This window comes from Erpetoichthys calabaricus, chromosome 16 (genome assembly GCF_900747795.2).
Source record: "Erpetoichthys calabaricus chromosome 16, fErpCal1.3, whole genome shotgun sequence".
NCBI classification, from domain to species: Eukaryota; Metazoa; Chordata; class Cladistia; order Polypteriformes; family Polypteridae; genus Erpetoichthys; species Erpetoichthys calabaricus.
Genome location: NC_041409.2, coordinates 5,370,398 through 5,385,091, shown reverse-complemented (window position 1 = coordinate 5,385,091; position 14,694 = coordinate 5,370,398). Strand labels below are relative to the sequence as shown.

General features: G+C 41.2%; 1 protein-coding gene and 1 long non-coding RNA gene across 2 annotated transcripts in view; one reads left to right on the top strand and one right to left on the bottom strand.

Moving 5' to 3' along the window:
* LOC114667126 (cholesterol 24-hydroxylase-like) overlaps nucleotides 1–14,694 on the bottom strand; it is a 103,470-nt gene that overhangs the window by 85,594 nt on the left and 3,182 nt on the right. The window lies entirely within an intron of this gene.
* On the top strand, nucleotides 8,998–11,557 carry LOC127526085 (uncharacterized). The gene is made up of 3 exons (XR_007933703.1): nucleotides 8,998–9,457; nucleotides 10,176–10,346; nucleotides 10,792–11,557. It is a non-coding gene; the product is annotated as an uncharacterized LOC127526085 (long non-coding RNA).

Below are 14,694 nucleotides of genomic sequence, written 5' to 3'. Positions count from 1 at the left end.
ATCTAGCCACTGAGGTTTTATTTTAAAGCACACGCTAGTTAAACAGTACTTAATCTCTGGGGTCACGTATAAAATGTGACCAATAGCCATAGCTGTAATGCTTTTTAGAGGTATACAGTATACCCCCGTGAAGTTGCGGTTCAGAGTTCACGGCCTCAGTCACTCGTGGATTTTTCCTTAGAACCTATCTAATAATTGTTAGCGGAAACCGCAAATATCCTCCACAAATTTTATGGCTTTTTTTGTGGCAATACTGTACTGTAGAGAGAACAAGAAGCAACTGTAGAGGAAAACGCAGCTTGGGATGGTGAAAGTAGCCAATAGAATTTGAAACTGCAACTCCCAGCAGTCCCTGCAGTCGCTCCGATTGGTCTTCTGTTGAGGGTGCTGGGGCTGTTGGGGTCAAAGGATGTCAGCACAGCTTTTAAAAAGGGGGCCAGTGACCAAAAGCAAAAAAAAAAGTTTTTGTAATTTGAGTTTGAAGTTCCTGTTTGTCTGCCTTCTGTTGGGTTACCTGTACTTATTCGTTTTGTCCTGGATCATTTCGTGATTGGTGTCTGAATTGTCTGCCGTCTGCCTGTCTACATGAGGACTGTAAGTGGATTCATGGCCATCCTGCAAAGAAAGGAGCGCTCCTGAACCCGTACACCCGTCTTCACCACTTCAGGAACTAGCAGTGGGACTATCTTTATATTCCCATTTAACGTGCGGATCTCTGGATTATCTATTTTCATCATTACATTTCATCCGTTTACGTTTTTCATGATTTACTGTGTGTGTTTTCTTTGTGCTTTGTTGTATTTAATGTGTAATCGCCGTAAGGGGAACAGGGGTGGTATCGTTGTTTTCATTACATTCTTTATTTGCTGTTTGATTACCGGTTTGCTTTGTTTTTGTCTCTGTTTGTGAGTGCGTGCAGGTCGGGCCAAGGCTGGGTGCGTCCCTGGAATCTCCACCATAAAAATAAATAAATCGCCATCTTCTCGACAGTGTGAATCTTAGCGGCACTGGACCGCTACAGTGTTATTCATTTCTCCTTGCTGCTGATTGAGTGTGATGCATCCCCAGCTGAGTGTTCTTGTGTTTTCCGTTTTGTTCCCCTGAACCCTTAAACCACCACAACCGGCTATAGTCGTTTCCCTGTGCCATTTGCGAGCATGCAGGAGCTGATCAGTCAGTGCCTTACATTCGTTGAGCAACCAGCTCATGACCACAGTCAGCCCTTTGTGAGCAGGGGGGCTGAACTCACCCCTAGAAGACACGGACGCTCCTCAAAAAAATCCCTCTTAAAAAACGCTGATAGACTACCTTCACATTGCTCCTTTACTTGCTGGGCTTACTTGTGGCTGCTCTGTCGCGTGATAAGCTTCTTGGGTGACGCTACGCATACTTAAAAGCCTGAACAGCACCTGTCCTTTTTGGCTGATTCCTTTGTTTCTCTCTCCTCCCCCAGACATCCTCTGTTCCTGTTGGGTGTCCCTTTCCCATTGTGCTCCCTTATGATGTTTGCCTATTCTTTTAAACGAGAACTAACTGCATACTGAGCTCATTTTACTTCTGAAAGAGACATGTTTGTTTGAAGTGTTTGAATAAAGTTCCTGTCTCTCCAATCTCCTGTGTTTCTGTGCAATTCTGTGACCCAAGCGTGACACCCTGCAGCACTGCAGCCTCACTGTCCCTGGGATTGAGCTGCTGCACTAGACTAGCCTGCCAGCGTCAGCACTTACCTCTGTGTGCTTGTGTGCAGCCAGGTCAAGCGCAGTTGGCTCGGTGATTTCATCCATGGCGTCAGTTACACCTTGTACATATTGTTCCAGTAGTTTTTTTAAACAGTTTTTCTAGTTCATTAGCAGTGTGTAAAATTATCAGTGTTGCAGTAATTGTGATGCTCTTTGCATGAAGAAGAATGTGTTCCATTAAAATTTCACTGTTTCTTTGTGAATTGCGACATTTACTTAAAGTGCAGCAAAAAAGTATTTGGCATCCAGGGATGCATTAACCCCCAAGTATGTGGCAGTTTAAGGCTTAAAGCCCCAAGATGCCGTCAAAATGCCCTGCACCTTCTAAGGCTTCTGGCAATGAAAATGCGCTTGCATGAATTACAGTACATACAGTGGTACATCAGTATTTTACATTCTAGCACTGCGGGAGACATATCAGTACAGCACTGTACAGTATACGGGTTTACCTTTACATTCTTTATTTTTAGGTAATGTATTAAGCTGAGTTTGAAATTAAAGTGTTTGGGGGCATATTTAGGGTTTAAACTATAAAAATAGGCATTTTTTTAACCACATCCAAAATCTAGGAACGTAATCCCTGCGAAATTTAGGGGTGTACTGTATAACCTAAAGCTTTGCAAATGATAGTAACTCAGGCTAACTGAAATATTACAGTAATTCATAAGTAACTTACTGTATATCATAAAGATAAAATTGACCATTTAGACCAAGGTCAATAAATTGGGGTCGGGTTGATGATCGACACTTCTGTTCCTTTGCTGGTTAGGAGACTTGAGGCAGTAGTGAAACTGACTGCGTACAAACTTAACATTGGTCTAAACTCATAGCCAGATAAAACACCTGCAATATATTTGCTTAGTCAAGCACTGGCCTGTATTCCTATAAAGATCTCACGTGTTTAACTGGGCACAGCTATATTCATACTGTATGTTAGTTTATTTAGTGTAAGAAAATCAAACTTAAGGCCTGCCCACAGTCTGTGAAACAACTCGGGTTGCATTTTGTAAACTCTTTGTTCTAGCTACTTGAGCAATCCTTGATGTTATCAGGTTTGGATATTCAACTGTACTTCTAAAAGGCACACCCTGCAAGCTTGTATACAAACCCACCTTTTAGTGTTATGGAATCTGTTTTGTAATTCAGTTGACCAAAGTATGACGCAGCTATTTTGCCTAAAGGGCCTTCATGTAGGACCTGTTGTGGACCAGCTTGAACTGTGTTATAAAAAGCATCGAATGACATTTACAAAATTAGTGTTGCGTGTTCACAGCATGCGAATCCCCCCATAATAATAATAAAAAGCCTTGGCATTCTATCACCTAAACTAAAAGTGAAGCTTGTTTCTTCCACACTTTTTTATAAAGAAATTTAATATTTTATTGTTTCACTTTTTGCAAAAGGAATGTTAGGACCTCTAAAATGTGCTCTTTCCCATTGAGACATCAAACAACCGTCTCAGACACATATTTTATGAACAATTTAAAGTGCCCAAGACTTTTGCACACTCCCTCACTTTACTGTATGTTTATATATATATACTGTATATATATATAGCAATGGACTGGCATTCTGCTCAGGGCTGTGCCTGCTGCTGCTGCTGAAAAGGTTTTTGTTATCTCAAAGCCCTGAATTGAGCTAACAGATACGCTTGCCATTTTTTATATTATTTATTTTTTCAGAGTGATGGTACACATTAATATGCCATGGGACGTTCTGTTCTAAAGTGTATATATATATTAAAAATATATAAAAAAAAACTGTGTTTGTTCTGGCAGTATAAAATGGGGTCTAAGGAGCAACACTGCAAATGTGAAAAAAGCCTTAAAACACACTTAACTAAAATGTCAACTTTCAAACCAAACATATTCTCAAGCATTGATCCGCATCTTAAGATTATATGCATATTGTAAACCTGCATATCCACATTGTTTTCAGTTTATGGCTTATGGTTCCAGCTCTTAGTTGTATTTTCTGATTTGAGTGCTTAGGTATTGAGTGCTTTAAACACAACACTAAAGCTCATGATCTAGTCCCTTCTTCAACTGCACATCATCTTGGGTAATACGTACTATTAAAGGGGAAGGCTCCCATATTGCATAACAGTCACATCCATGTCCATACAAAAAGACATTACCTTTAAAACACAAGTACACCGACACATTTTCAGTTTCCTTCTGCATGTGTATTTTGTTTTTAAATGTATTAGCAAGTTTTCTGCTAATTGTTTTACACCCACTACTAGGGTCAGCCTTACTAGGATCGGGGCTGTCCCATCTAACATTGGCTGCTACAACTGTGTGATGTCACACTGGCCTTGCAAAGCATCATGGGGTATTGGGGAGAAAAAAAGTTTGCCAAAGCCGACTGCATGATGAATTTCCAGGAAAATATTCATCAAACACAACATGTGAGAAAAAATGTTTTGGAGAATTTTACCTGTCAACACTTTCAATAATGGGGAAGGCGTGTTTTCTGCTGCTTTGAAGAACGTGTCTTTGTTGAGTTTTAAGGCTATTTTTCACATTTGCTATGTGATGTCCTTTAACATTTTAATCCACAAAATAGGCATTGCATTTGTTTTAAGGTCGCACCGGCCAATACCGCGTGTGCTCCTCATACATTCAGATGAGCACCAAATGCCATCGCGTGCTACTGTACATCATTTTCTGGAAACAGGACATATCACTGAACAGTCTGATGTTTTCCTCACACAGTTACAGTCCACAGAAATGGATATTGGCAAGTTTATAAAAGCAGGCTATGCATTCAATTCCAGATTGTTAAATCCGCGAAGCAGCACCGCTAACCACTGCGCTCATTTATAGTAAAAGGAAATGACATTAGTTAGCCATCTAGTTACTAGCTCGCAGCTTCTTATTCACACAAGTTACGAAAGGAATTCATATTTCACTTATTGAGTACATGTGAAGTTTATGCAGTCCAATGTGGGTTCACTATTTTAATGCACTGGTAAACCTGGCACACTCGATCGCTTATCTGCACCAGTGAACTGTGGGATTTAACGTGCGTCTAAAGAGTTAAATCCAAATCGGGCCACTTTAACTCCCGCTGTTTTCAGACAAGAAATATACCCTTGTTAAAATGCCAAACTTGAATATCTTAGTCAAATCCACTGGCAAACCTGGCACACTGGGTCATTTATTGCACTGTGCAAAACGAACTGCGATCTTTAAAGGCTCATCAGAGATCTAAATCGTGTTGCGGCGGATTTTTAATGTTACGTTTTTGACAAGATGGATCCCTAAGTTAAATGGCAGGTAATACTTCCTTAGTCCAAACGTAGGGAAATTAATTACTAACTTGCCCTGTTATCGCTAATACGAAGAAGACAGATTTTTTCAGTTGACTGTGATATGTAATATGCACTTTAAAGAGTTTAATTGATTTGGATCTCTGTAATTTTTAAAAGTTTTTTGACAAAGAGATATATATTTTTTGTTAAATGAAGTTGAATTTTGCCTAAACCACCGCTGGCAGAATAGTCAAATTGAGTGGTAAATTTGGCATACACCTCTCTCTTCATATAAACGGCACTAGACAGATTGTAATATTGAAGTCACACTCTAAATTGTTAAATCAATTTGGCTCATCATTTTAGAGTTCTGTAACAAGAGAGACTGCAGTTAGATTTTGACAACCAAATGCGGATACAAGTCCTTTTTTTCTACCAAAGTTTACACATTCCCATATGAGCACAAGTCGGATGTTTAAGGGGCAATCAATGGTTGAATAACCGTCCGTGCCTCTGATATGTAATAAAACTGAAAGAAGGTGTCTTTTCTTTTTCCCATTACCGTAAACACAATGACATGATAAGTCATCCATCCATTTTCCAACCCGCTGAATCCGAACACAGGGTCACGGGGGTCTGCTGGAGCCAATCCCAGCCTGCACAGGGCACAAGGCAGGAACCAATCCCGGGCAGGGTACCAACCCACCGCAGCATGATAAGTCAGCCAATTAATATACCAAGTGTACCTACATTTGGGCTAAGCAAATATTGCCTGCAATTTAACTTAGTGAGCCATCCTGTCAAAAACGTGACAAGAAAAATGGCAGCAACACGATTTAGATCTCTGCTTTACTTTTAAAGATCGCAGTTCATTTTGCACACTGCAACGGATGACCCAGTGTGCCAGTGGATTTGACTAGGATATTCAAGTTTGGCATTTTAACAAGGGTATATTTCTTGTCTGAAAACAGCGGGAGTTAAAGTGGCCCGATTTGGATTTAACTCTTTAGACGCACGTTAAATCCCACAGTTCACTGGTGCAGATAAGCGATCGAGTGTGCCAGGTTTACCAGTGCATTAAAATAGTGAACCCACATTGGACTGCATAAACTTCACATGTACTCAATAAGTGAAATATGAATTCCTTTCGTAACTTGTGTGAATAAGAAGCTGCGAGCTAGTAACTAGATGGCTAACTAATGTCATTTCCTTTTACTATAAATGAGCGCAGTGGTTAGCGGTGCTGCTTCGCGGATTTAACGTTCTGGAATTGAATGCATAGCCTGCTTTTATAAACTTGCCAATATCCATTTCTGTGGACTGTAACTGTGTGAGGAAAACATCAGACTGTTCAGTGATATGTCTTGTTTCCAGAAAATGATGTACAGTAGCACGCGATGGCATTTGGTGCTCATCTGAATGTATGAGGAGCACACGCAGTATTGGCCGGTGCGACCTTAAAGCACCTGGTGCACAGGCTATGGTAAGTGGTGGGCACGAGATATACACATGGTGGGCATGAGATAGTAAGTTGTATGCACTAAATTGTTTCCCAGGAAGAAAAAAACACCATATCTCCTCAGGTGCTCCGTACGAGTGAGCAGACGAATCGAATATCTGTAAACATAAAGCACGTACCCAAACCCTTACCCCCCCCACCCCAAGCCTAATCTTAACCATAGTGTAACGGGGTATGCGATGGGCATTTCGTGACTGACGTTCTGGGCAGTACCCGACATACGTCACAGGTATTGCAAGCTGCAGTTAAACCCATCTCCTACCATCCCACACTCCTTTAATAAATAAAAGCCCAGCCGTCTGCTTTTTTATATCACCGCGCTTCAATATTTGGAAGTGACGTCAAACTGAAGCTCCGAAGCCTTGGTAAAGACATTGTCGCTACCCGATCTGCGTGCCTACCCGATTTGTGCGCGCAAAGACAACCAGAGCGACAGGGCCCAATCTGCGTTTTTCTACTTCGCGACACGAGTCCCCATCCGATTTGTCTCGCGCATGCGCTCTCTGCTTAATTAAAATTCATTTCACGATGCTGCCCGATTTTTTCTGCGCATGTCTAATGTTTTACGACACAAGTCACTCATCAGGTTTGAATTGTACTTGCGAGTCATTTTTGTGTTGACGTTTATCTCCGTCTGTAAGTGGACTTCTTACTGGAAAAGATGACAACTTTTGAATTTTATAACGTCTTGGAAGAATATGTGTCTCCTGAAAATTTTAAGTCAAGTCAAGTCAACTTTATTTATAAAGCACTTTACATACAACAGCCGCTGACCAAAGTGCTGAACATAGGCTAAAATAAATTTTAAACAAAAACAAAATAATAAATAAGTAAATAAAATACAATAAATAAAACTAATTTAAAACATAGTAAAAACAACTAAACAGAGTTAAAACAGAGTAAAATCAACTGCTCACACAGGATCAAACGCCAAACCAAAGAGGTAAGTCTTAAGAGCAGACTTAACAATGGCAGTGAGGAGGCCTGTCTAATGTGGATCGGCAGTGAATTCCAGAGCCTTGGAGCCACAACAGTAAAAGCCGTATCCCCCCTGAGCTTTCGCTGAGTCCTCGGCACATCCAGGAGCAGCTGACCATCTGATCTGAGTGAGCGGGAAGGAGAGGGCATATGCAGCAGCTCAGTGAGGTAGGGCGGATCAAGCCATTTAAGGACTTAAAAACAAATAAAACAATCTTAAAATGAACTCTAAACTGAACAGGCAGCCAGTGCAGTGATGATAACACAGGTGTAATGTGCTTATTTTTTCGCGTGCCAGTTAAAAGGCGTGCAGCAGCATTTTGCACCAGCTGGAGCCGAGACAGGGTGGACTGGCTAACACCAACATACAACGAATTACAATAGTCCAGCCGGGTTGTAATGAAGGCGTGGATTACTGTTGTAAATTGATCTTTGGAAAGAATGTTTTTTATCTTCGCCAAACGTCTTAGCTGAAAAAAACCAGATTTCACCACCGCGCTGATCTGACCGTCCAGTCTAAAATCCTCATCTATCCTAAAATTTCATTTCATTCGAATGAAGAGGGAGCGAAATGAAATGCGACCGTATGTCTGTGAACTTTATAATGGATACGTATAGCTTTTTCTAAGTACATCGTATTGATGAAAAAAGCAGTAAGGATTTTCCTTTTTAGTTGCAATATGACATTTGTAATCTCGTGGTTTAAATGTGAAAGTCGCAGCATTTCATTTATTTCGTAACACCCTATTAGCACTTGGTGATGTGTTTCTTTTAACATTTGTTCGCATTTTTCATCTTAAAAGAGTGAACGGCATGCTAATAATTAAGCAAAACAATGTAATCAAGGTGTCGAATTAGGAATAGAATTAGGAGTGCACGTCTGACACTCGACGGGTGTAAAGTGTGTCCTCCAAAGCCATCAGTATTTTCTATTATGTTGGTATCAGATTACATCAATACAATAGTTTTTCCATAATAAAGTTAACAAAGATATAATGATCAAGGCTAAATTACATACAAGAGTAACAATAGCTAAGTTATTACAAGGAAGCGAGATGCAGATAATAGCATTACAAATTGTTAATGAAGCAGATCAGAATTTTACACGTATTAATTATTTTAGTGTTTTCCGTTTTTAAAAGCTATTTCTAGCATATTAATATCCATACAGAAAGATGTAACAGAGGGTCTAACGTTCTGAACTTTACACTTATGAATATGAAATTTATGAAGCAAGGAAACCACAGTTACTCCATTTTCTAACATTTAGTCTTCAAAATTGTATGCAGAAGAAGCATAAGAATTAAACAGTGAGATATTGGTTTGTCATTCAAGACAGTAACAGAAATAAATCTTTATAAAACATTTTGGAATAGGAGCAGAAGTAAAAGAAATGTGAGAGGGAATTTGTCTTCATTTGTACATAAACTACATTCTGGTGATATATTAATATCATACTTTTAAATTAATTTGTTAGTCGGGTACTGTTTATTCATAATTTTGAAATGGATTTCTTTAACCTTGTTTGGTAGAAAAAATTCTATGGAGAAAACAGACAATTTCAAAATTTATGATGTCCAAAGCCATCAGAGAAGTGTGGTGTGCGTCTGATGTGGCACAGTGACAGGCTGGGCACCTGCTGTTGTCATTTGTCATTAGCTTATCATTTAAGATGTTGGTTTAGGAGGAGTACACACACACACACATTTAACTGAATATAATGGAGAAGACTTGCTCCTTAGAAGTAACTTCTTTCTTATTGCTGCAGTTAGAAGTACAATGCCCCTTTATTGTATTTTTTTTCTTGACCCTACAGGATGCCCGGTGGTAACCAGCCTTCCATGTGGCTGAACAGATGCCAGTGTATCCGAATTCTGAGACACAACTGGATGTCCTTTTCTTCTGCTTTTAAGATTTCCAATTCGAGATGATGTGCAGTTCAAGTTAGATTTGTTATTTCTATAGGTAAGACTACGGAGGCTTTCATTTTCAGAAGTAATTTGTGCACAATTCCTGCAAAGCCTCCTCATATTTATTACTTGATTGGTAATATTTTGCTGCCTTGAATACTGTACTGTATGTCTGCTCACTCTGTCCAGTAACTAACACGGCTTTTTAATTTTAGACAGGAAAGCTTCAGAGTGTGAATCCTCACAAACTCAGAGACTGAGGTGCATCAGTACCAGCAGTCACTAAATGGGGATATTGTTCTGTTTTCCAAAGTAACATTTATTTTCTTAAGTTACTGTGCTTTTGTTGTTGGATTTTGAAAGAGTTGAGACTTAATTTTAACTTAAAACAAAACTAAGGTAGGAGAGAAAAACAAAGATGTTTTCATGCAAGTACCGACACCTGAGTACATCACATTAGAAGTTCAGATATACAGAGATTGTAACACAATATCTACTGTATCCATAATTTAAAAGGAAAAATATGATGCTACATATAATGACAATTAAGTTGGGGTTCTTTCAACATCCAACAAAAAAACCCAGTAATTTAAAAAAAAATATTATTAGTCAAACTTTACTCTAAGCAGAACTTTATCTATTGTGATGGTTAACTTTGGTAAAAATTGATCTACAGGAGTACCAAAGAAGGAGGCAGAACAAGAAGTAAGGGTACACTTTATTAATGTTTGAACTCCATGAGTGAATATCTACTGTGTTTATGTTTTTAACAGTTACAGTGAAGTAGAAGAGTCTGGCCGTGTTATGGGGCAGCAGTTAAAGAAGAAGGAAGGAGAGATGTGTGCCATGTTGAAGTAACAGCTGGCCCTCCTGCCTGGCACTTCTAGAATCCTCCATCTAAACCTCTGCTCTGATCTGCTGTGCCTTTGCCAAGTGATCACGAGGTATTGGCCTTTTTGTTTTTTTTTTCTTCTGAAAACTGTCTCAGTCTCATTACACTGGCTGCTGGCTGCCTGTCTCACGTAGAATTGATTTCAAGGTTCGGTTAAATAATTAGAAGGCTTTGAGTATTTTAAACCCTGCCTGTATTTTGGAGTGTCTGCTACCAACATTACTTTTCTGAAACGTTGCTTTGCTTTTTATTCCAAGATCAACCATAAAAACTGACAGCTTTCTGTACTCTGGAATGCTTTGCCAATAGAGAAGTGCCAGGCTACAAATGTCAAGCATTTCGAAAAACTTCAACAAGCCCACTTTTCAAATTTGGCTTTTTCTTAATTACTTGCATTGTTTGTAATAGATTAGAAATGGTACTGTGTATACTTTGTAAGCTCTGCACTGGGCACTAACTTCTGCCGATTTTCTCTGTTGTTTTTTTTTTTTTTCCAGTTTATTGCAATGGTGCCCCCCTGCGTCTCCACCGTCTGTTAAATCAACTCCAACTGCCTATGATAGAAGAAAAGTTCACAAGACGTCCTGAAATGGAATTGTGATTGGAGTGAGATGGCCACAATTATGTATGCTGAGAAGTGCAGAGGGGGCTGTGTGGGCTTTGGCGTGGGACCCCCAGAGGTTTATTATCTCTGGCAACCTTGAAAGCTGCAAGTTTGTCTTTGTCCCCGGCCATTTGACCAGGCAGTGTATTTAATACAAAGGACAAGGACCCCTCCATTTGCTTCTTATTTACTTTTATAATACCTTCAGTTTTCTTTGAAACTGTATATTTTTGTAGAGCAATTTGAGCAACACTTGTAAGCAAAGGTGATATAAAAATATTATTAGTGAACAAATGTTAAGGGGTAGATCAGGAAAAATGTCTATATTTTTAGTTTAAATAGAACAATGTTTTATGAAATATTGCTGGATAACAACTCTTTTGACTCTGAGTAGCATCTTGTTCATAAAGCTAAAATAGCATTTTTCCTTTTTTGACAAATTTAATGATTCACTTTTATTGTGTTCAAAACCTTGGCTAACATTTTTTTTAAATACTAAGGTAAAAATCTGTAAATATATTTTTGTTCTGCTTCCCTAATAGCTTTTAACACCTCCCCTTGTTGGCCATTTTCATTGTAGTTGTGTTCTAGTTAAATGCATTTACCATTTATACATCTTTATGATTACTGAATTTTCTACTCATAATATACATTCTTTATGATTACTGAATTTTCTACTCATAATATACATACAGTATATATACATATAAATATGGGTGTGTGTATAATTTTTTTTTTTGAGAAACATTGTTCACAGATCTTTCACTTTTATTTTTAAATGTACCATTTATTTCTTCAATAAAAAATGTATGAATAAGTGTATTGTATTTCCCTTTTTTTAAGTTATAAAAATGAACTGGCTCTGTATCAATATGGGTGAATAAAACCTTTGATATGAGATGTGTCTGCACACAAACAGCGGTGTGTTATGTTGATTAAACTTGTAAGAAAGAATATCACTGCCCTCTGTCTATGGTGTTCTTCATAAACTGAACTATTTCATGCTGTTTAAATTCTGCTCAGTTAGTGGAGAATATTTTATTTTACAGCTGTTAAATTCAGTTCAGTTTTATTATATTAATAGGTAAGTTGGTTTCTCAGCGGGTTTTACAGAGACACCTTGAAATAACATTAAAAACATATCACTAAGAACAAATGTATTACAAATATGAACTATAGCAGCAAGCACTTACTGTAAAAAAAAAATAGATCAAATAGATTGATTCAAGTGATAATAGCTCACTTCCTTACTTTAAGTCTGTGGATATAAAGTTAAACTCCTTTGTAAGATTAATAGCCATTGGAATAAATGAGGATTTGAACCAGTGGCTTTATACTCTCGATTTCTTCAGCATCTGACCTGATTGCACAACTGAGAACGAATTAAAGAATTTTAACAAGTGGACTGTCACAGTTAACAGTAAGGGGGACAGTCAGCACAATGCAATGCAACACAGTGTCAATTCTTTTCTTTTTTTGAAAAAGGACCATATATTTCTATAAAACTTGTTGGATACATTAGGTTTTGTAAACCTGATGCCTTAAGAGAAATGGCAATTTTATTAATAATAATTGATGTCTAAAGATATTTTTAAACAAACACAATTTGCTCATAAGAGGGAAATTGTAACAATAGATCAAAACGGAAAGGAAACTTTATATGATTTATTACGTGAGTGGGAAAATAAAAACCCTTCCCATGGGCTCACCACCTATGGGAGGGGCCAAGGAGGTCGGGTGCAGTGTGAGTTGGGTGGTGGCCGAAGGCGGGGACCTTGGCGGTCCGATCCTCGGCTACAGAAACTGGCTCTTGGGACATGGAATGTTGCCTCTCTGAAGGGGTAGGAGCCTGAGCTCGTGCGCGAGGTCGAGAGGTTCCGGCTAGATATAGTCGGGCTCACCTCGACACACAGCTTGGACTCTGGAACCAATCTCCTTGAGAGGGGCTGGACTCTGTACCACTCTGGAGTTGCTCCCGGTGAGAGGCGCCGAGCGGGTGTGGGTATACTTATTGCCCCCCGACTTGAAGCCTGTACATTGGGGTTTACCCCAGTAGACGAGAGGGTAGCCTCCCTCCGCCTTCGGGTGGGGGGACGGGTCCTAACTGTTGTTTGTGCGTATGCACCGAACAGCAGTTCGGAGTACCCACCCTTTTTGGAGTCCCTGGAGGGGGTGCTAGAGGGCATACCTTCTGGGGACTCCCTCGTTCTGCTGGGAGACTTCAATGCTCACGTGGGCAATGACAGTGAGACCTGGAAGGGCGTGATTGGGAGGAATGGCCCCCCCGATCTGAACCCGAGCGGTGTTTTGTTATTGGACTTCTGTGCTCGTCACGGATTGTCCATAACGAACAACATGTTCAAGCATAGGGGTGTTCATATGTGCACTTGGCACCAGGACACCCTAGGCCTCAGTTCGATGATCGACTTTGTGGTCGTGTCGTCGGACTTGCGGCCACATGTCTTGGACACTTGGGTGAAGAGAGGGGTGGAGCTGTCAACTGATCACCACCTGGTGGCGAGTTGGCTTCGATGGTGGGGGAGGATGCCGGTCAGGCATGGTAGGCCCAAACGTGTTGTGAGGGTCTGCTGGGAACGTCTGGCAGAGCCCCCTGTCAGAAGTAGCTTCAACTCCCACCTCCGGCAGAACTTCGACCACGTCCCGAGGGAGGTGGGGGACATTGAGTCCAAATGTGCCATGTTCCGTGCCTCTATTGTTGAGGCAGCTGACCGGAGCTGTGGCCGTAAGGTGGTCGGTGCCTGTCGTGGCGGCAATCCCCGAACCCGTTGGTGGACACCGGCGGTGAAGGATGCCGTCAAGCTGAAGAAGGAGTCCTACAGGACCCTTTTGTCCTGTGGGACCCTGGAGGCAGCTGATAGGTACCGGCAGGCCAAGCGGAATGCGACTTTGGTGGTTGCTGAGGCAAAAACTCGGGCGTGGGAGGAGTTTGGGGAGGCCATGGAGAACGACTTTCGGACGGCTTCGAGGAGATTCTGGTCCACCATCCGGCATCTCAGGAAGGGGAAGCAGTGCAGTGTCAACACTGTATATGGTGGGGATGGTGCGCTGCTGACCTCAACTCGGGACGTTGTGGGTCGGTGGGGGGGAGTACTTCGAAGACCTCCTCAATCCCATTAACATGCCTTCCAATGCGGAAGCAGAGCCTGGGGACTCAGAGGTGGGCTCCCCCATCTCTGGGACTGAGGTCACCGAGGTGGTCAAAAAACTGCTTGGTGGCAGGGCCCCGGGGGTGGATGAGATACGCCTGGAGTTCCTCAAGGCTCTGGATGTTGTAGGACTGTCTTGGTTGACACGCCTCTGCAACATCGCATGGACATCAGGGACAGTGCCTCTGGATTGGCAGACCGGGGTGGTGGCCCCCCTCTTTAAGAAGGGGGATCGGAGGGTGTGTTCCAACTACAGAGGGATCACACTCCTCAGCCTCCCTGGAAAAGTCTATTCAGGGGTCCTGGAGAGGAGGGTCTGTCGGATAGTCGAGCCTCGGATTCAGGAGGAACAGTGTGGTTTTCGTCCTGGTCGCGGAACAGTGGACCAGCTCTATACCCTTAGCAGGGTCCTGGAGGGTGCATGGGAGTTTGCCCAACCAGTCTACATGTGTTTTGTGGACTTGGAAAAGGCATTCGACCGTGTCCCTCGGGGAATCCTGTGGGGGGTACTCCGAGAGTATGGGGTATCGGCCCCCCTGATAAGGGCTGTTCGGTCCCTGTACGATCGGTGCCAGAGCTTGGTCCGCATTGCCGGCAGTAAGTCGAACCCGTTTCCAGTGAGAGTTGGA